This window comes from Pelobates fuscus, chromosome 4 (assembly GCF_036172605.1).
Source record: "Pelobates fuscus isolate aPelFus1 chromosome 4, aPelFus1.pri, whole genome shotgun sequence".
Lineage (NCBI taxonomy): Eukaryota > Metazoa > Chordata > Amphibia > Anura > Pelobatidae > Pelobates > Pelobates fuscus.
This window is the reverse complement of record NC_086320.1, coordinates 315,216,661-315,222,660: the sequence shown is the minus strand read 5'-3', so window position 1 is coordinate 315,222,660 and position 6,000 is coordinate 315,216,661. Positions and strand designations below refer to the sequence as shown.

At 46.1% G+C, this 6,000-nt stretch overlaps 1 protein-coding gene across 2 annotated transcripts in view; it reads left to right on the top strand.

The window, feature by feature from the left end:
• Positions 1–1,219: 1,219 nt before the first annotated feature.
• The window catches only part of OXNAD1 (oxidoreductase NAD binding domain containing 1), a 63,022-nt gene continuing 58,241 nt past the window's right edge, over positions 1,220–6,000 (top strand). For both annotated transcript variants that reach the window (XM_063452316.1, XM_063452314.1), the window contains exon 1: positions 1,220–1,373. The gene's annotated coding sequence lies outside the window, so the exon portion shown is untranslated. The remainder of the gene's footprint in view (positions 1,374–6,000) is intronic.

Genomic DNA, 6,000 nt, shown 5'->3' with positions numbered 1-6,000 from the left:
GCAGACGGAAATACAAATTAAAAAAAAAATCTTATTTTCTCACCTTTTTTTTTTATTTTATTCATAATAAATTATGTTCCATATATGAATAGTTAATGATAGATTAAAGCCCTGTTTCTCCTGAACAAAATGATATATAATAAGTGTGGGTGCATATAATTTGAAAGAGGGGAACTACGGTTGAACAGACATATAGCGCAAATTCCAGTTTTTGTTTACATTTTGTTTTGATCAGAACGTGCACTATTGACTCCGTCCTGAAGGGGTTAATATAACAATAAACAAGACAATTATAAATTGTTACAAGAACAATAGGTAAATGACCAGACAAAATCTGCTTCAAGGGCATAATAGCCAACTCAGAAAAATTCTCTATTTCCATAACTCTTCTATTAGCTTAAAACTTAAAATTCACTGGTCCTGTTCAGTGAATAAAACCATGTTCTGTTAAAGGAGCACTATAGTGCCAGGCTAACAAATCGGTTTTCCTGGCACTATAGGGTTATTAGGTCCCCCTCTCCTGCTGGGCTGAAGGGGTTAAAATCCCTTCAGCCACTTACCTTAATCCCCCTGCCAACGTCAGCTCCCGAGTGGAGCTGAGTGCGCATGCGCGGCCAAAGCCGGGTGCACATTTAAACCACCCATAGGAAAGCATTACTCAATGCCTTCTTATGGGAATCTGAACTCACGCTGTGTGAGTTTAATGTTTTTTTTCACACTGAGAATCGCAGAAGCGGCCTCTAGTGCCTGTCAGTGAGACAGCCACTAGAGGCTGGATTAACCCTCAGTGTAAATTATAGCAGTTTCTCTGAAACTGCTATGTTTTCAGCTGCAGGGTTAACACTAGAGGGACCTGGCACCCAGACCACTTCATTGAGCTGGAGTGGTCTGGGTGCCTATGGTGGTCCTTTAATAATTGTAATATTTATTAATTTTTAGGTTTTATTAATAACAACCTACCTCTCAATAAACGGAAGTACTCCACACATGCAGAATAAATACTACCTCTAGGTGCAGGCTTTCATGGTTAAACATCCATGTCTCCATAAAGCCAGTTCCCCCTTTACTCCAGTATTCCACACAAACCCTATGATTATAGAATGTCATTCAAACAAACCAGGTTCCTGACAGTCATACAGATTTTAGAACACTGCCAGCTTACTGGTTCCAGCTCGTCATCTGTGACGCAGGCACGTTCTCAGCGTAATGACATCACGAACACGGAAGTTCCCAAAGTCACATTTTAACCTGTACCCACCGGCAAAATGCCCTGTGTGCCGCCTGCTGTATCTCTTACCGGGGAAGCCCGGGGATTCACGGATTCCTGATTAGACGGTGTTAAAAACCAGGTTTGCTGTCACCTTCCAACACAGGTAATCAGTTGAGAGACCCTTTAAAATACTGTAAGTAACTGCTTAGAGACTATTGTAAGCTAATGGCATGACTTTCTTTGGTTCAGACTGCTGCTACATGGAGGGTGTGGAGTAGAAAGTGTTTATTTGGAGTTATAAACAACGTGACGTCACAGTCATGGCATAAACGTCATAAACCAAGTAGTTCAACAGCTCATAATGGAAGATGTTAAATCATCTAGTGACCACTCTGCTAGAGACATGTTATTCATCCCAGGGGACAATTCATAGTTATGAAACACTTCACTGTGATGCACGTTTTATTTATTATTTTTCCAATCATTTTTATTTATTTACTTTTTTTTTTTTACTTTTTAAATTTAAATCATAAGTAAACACCATTTCAATTATAAAGAAAATTGAAATGAAAACAGTGGGAACCACGTCAATCCAAATGTTCAATTTTACCAATGTGGTTATGCTAGATAATAAACATATGCAAAATAAGATGTAACATTAGTCAAAATAAATATATAAGTGCTGGTAATGCAAGATTTCCATCATATTAAAGTGAACAGCCAAGGGATACAATGACCTAATTAACTATCAGCTATGAGATGGTGTAGGTGGTAACCTGAAATAGTTTGGATTAAAATAAATCCCACTTAGTCTGCTGCAGCAGTGACAGGTTATTGACAGCTGAAACCTGTGAATTTTTTTATTTTTATTTTTGGAAGTAGCAGCAAACATTTGGGGAGAAAATACTTCAAAGTATTTAATTTTCACATCATTCTCATTTTAAAACGAAAGTTGTTTACAAAATAATCTTCTAGCAGCTCTGTAACCCACCACGCTGCTTAGAGTGGTACTTTCATTTCTTGTATGAAACAGGGTTATTTACTAAAGGTAGAATTCAAAGTGAATTTCAAAAATGCTAAAGTGGCTGAACTGAAAGAATAGATGGCTTAGAGAATTTTTCCAGTTTGGCTATTTTTACCTCAAATTTGAAATTCACTTAGAATTCACCTCAAATTACAATTTTAGTGAATAGTGTGTACCTCTTGAAGATGACTTGTTCATATCTTTAGCAGATTTTACTCAGAGTTGAATAAAATCTCTGACGTAGAGTTTTGAAAAATCACAGATTTTGATTTGCATATGACATACCTTTTTAACCAATAACTTTGGGTTTTAAAAACAAAAATAATGTCAACTGCTCAGAATGTGTGCAGTGTGGGATTGTTTTTTTTCTTTGTTTTTGCAGCTCTCATGATGATTCTTTGTTACAAAATGATGAAATTGTCCACTAGAAAATACTCACTTTTTCATTGAAATTGTAGTTGTTTTAATATGATCAGCACACAGTATCGACTGTCGTGAAGTAATCACATTGTCACTTTTACACTGCATTTTCTGAAAAGAACTCGTTACGTAATGCTAGGTTACTCATTGAACCTTATGAAATCTATAGTAATTCTCTTTAAAAAAAAAAAAAAAAATGTTGAGCGGTTGCACGTTGTCTGAGCTCCGTGCAGCATCGTGTAGCTTATCTACTTTATGGACTCTAAACTCCATATTTCTAAGCATTGCCCTCTTGCATACCGGAATACTAGCAGTGGAAGCTTGCCTGACGTGCCGATCCGGAATTGGATCCTAGACAACCCCCCGGCTCGAACAACCGGACCAACAGAAGCAGCGCATTAACCTCCGCCCAAACTCCGGACTGCCAAGGCGAAGGAGCGGCCCCGAGGGCCCCGAAGAATAGTTACCGATGGGGATGCACCCACGCACACGGAACCCGCTCCACCGCCCCGCTTGAATCAGCGCCCACATGGAAGCTGACGGCTCCTGCCGCAACAATTCTACGCTTCATATCGAAGACACGTGGAGGCCTCTGAAGGGGTATGTACTGTTCCAGCGGCCCTGTCAACTTAGAGTTATGCCCGATAGTTTAATGGTGAAGCATCCTGGGGACCCTCACAGGTTGGGTGGGTCGGGGACTCCAGGGGGGTGCACGAGTGGGTGAGGGGACTCAACCGATGGAGTGGGCCCATGGGGGTCGACCGCTGGCTCTGGGGCTCCCTGAGGTGGGGTGGGGAGCGAGGCACATGGGACACACTCAAAGGGCCGGGACGTGCCCGTCAAGGGGTCCGGAGTACAAAATGGCCGCGGCTACAAGCCTTTGCCTGTTTGAAGGGCCACTACCATGGTTGAACTCTGGCCCATTGACTCACGAATTGCAAGGGTGTACGGGGCATTTCGGGGGGGTTGGGGCGGGGGTGGCCTGGGTGTTCGCAGCGGCCCGAGCTGGATAGCCGACAGAGAAAGCCAGGTGCATGCCCCTGGGCGCTGCGGGACGGCGAGGGCCGCTGCGAAAGGTTGACAGTTAAAAGTTTATTGCTGCATGTTTTTACAAAATTGTTCATCACAGCGAGATACCGCTACACATACAGCACGCAGAACGGTAATAACGGTCCTAGGGGGGCACCAGGGGTGGGGGGGACCCCGGTGGTTAAGGCGCACGATGAAGACTCTTGGCGCCACATCGTTAACGGCGTCGCCTTAAGGTACAGATAACCCCATAAGGCCACCCTCTGTTTTAGGACACTGGTCTGGAGAGGATCCCCGCGGGGGTCGCTTAGTGACGAGAAGGTGGGTCCAGGGGACAAGGGTGGGCACCTATGCTAATGGGCGTCAAGAAGGCTACGACCTGTTGAGCGGGAGCAAGCCGGGACGAGCTGAAGGGTGAAGGGTGAGCCCATACGGGCACATAGCACACAAGCAGAAACAAACACTGCCCACACATGGACAGGGATAGCAGACATGGACAGCAGGTCAGACATGCATACAGCCCCCATAACTCGAATCAGCCACCAAACACTACCAAGTGCAGCCCCCGCAGTTTGGGTGTCACCTTAGGAGACCACAGACCGGACACAACTCCAAACAAACGGACACACCACCTTCGGTGGCTACACTGAACCTCACTGTGACAGACCCTTCTTGTATATATTACCGAGGTTGCAGGACAGAGATACTTCTCTACCCAATACTTCGCTGACAATGAGAATTTGGAGGTGCCTCCACTGATGCTCTGGGAGGCGCTTAAATGCGTCATCCGGGGCCGCCTCATCGCAGAAAGTACGAGGCGCAAAAAGGACGGAATCACACGCTTGACCACCCTAACGAAGCGCACACACACTGGATGAAGGCACATATCTCCACCTCACAGTGGCCCGTAGGGAACTTCGAGACATATTATCGCAGGGACAAATACAGCTAGAAAGTCAGCCAGATTCTTCTACGAACACTCAAATAAGAGCGGCAGGCTGCTGGCAAGGATGTTACTAGATAAACGGAGGACACAACACATCAACAAGATCCACGCAAGAGGCGGAGGCGTCACACGCATGCCAGAGGGCATCCTGGAGGCATTCCGAGAATATTACGCAACGCTATACACACAGGCTCGAGCACGGGAGGGCCATAGAAACAGAATCCTGGCATACCTTGAAAGACATGTGGCCAGAAAACTCACCCCGGAGCAGGAGGCGGAACTAGACCAACCTCTGACGATTGAAGAACTGGCCGGAGCCATGAAAGCCTCAAAGCCACATCGAGCTCCAAGTCTGGACGAGCTACCGCTATCATACCACCGCACCTTTAAGGACATACTATTGCAGAGACTCTTAACGGGCCTCAACTCAATCCAAATGGGTGGCCGCTTCCCCACGGACACCTTGAGTGCCATAGTCACCGTCCTCCCAAAGGAGGGTAAAGATCCCACTAATTGTGCCAGCTACCGCCCAATCTCATTACTGAATGCGGACCTGAAGATATTTGCTAAGGCAATGGCGCTTCGGCTTACCCAAGCCCTACCTGATTTGGTACCCCCAGACCAAGTCGGTTTCATACCCGGGAGGGAGGCCAGGGACAACACCATCAGAGCCCTCAACGTAATCCACGTGGCCAGGTCTGATAAACGGGAGGTTGTGCTTCTGTCAACAGACGCTGAAAAAGCGTTTGACCGGGTGGACAGGACCTTCCTCTCTGAGACATTACGCCACATGGGTTTCGGCTCCCACATGCGAACATGGGTGGCCACTCTGTTGGTACACCAACCCAACGGCACGCATTCGGGTCAACGGTGCATTTATAAAACCATTCAGCATCCACAATGGCACCCGCCAGGGCTGCCTCCTGTTTGCCCTCACTCTCAAACCCTTTCTGGAGGCGGTCAGACGGGACGGGGGCATTGTGGGGACCTGACTTGGCGGGGCGGAACATCGGGTTGCGGCATATGCTGACGATATGCTCTTCTTCATAGAACGACCCAGAATCTCGGCACCGAATCTCCTAGAGGCGTTTAACCTCTTAAGGACACATGACGTGTGACATGTCATGATTCCCTTTTATTCCAGAAGTTTGGTCCTTAAGGGGTTAAACAATACAATAAAGTCTCTAACTTGAAACTTAACTTAGAGAAATCGGAGGCGATGCCGTTGGCACAGGACGCGGCCCTTACACAACATATCGAAGCACACTTCCCATTCAAAATCTGCTCAACAAAGCTCCGATACCTTGGCGTCTGGCTGCCGAAAGATCTCTCGCAGATATACCAACTGAACTTTGCTCCTCTCCTCGTGAC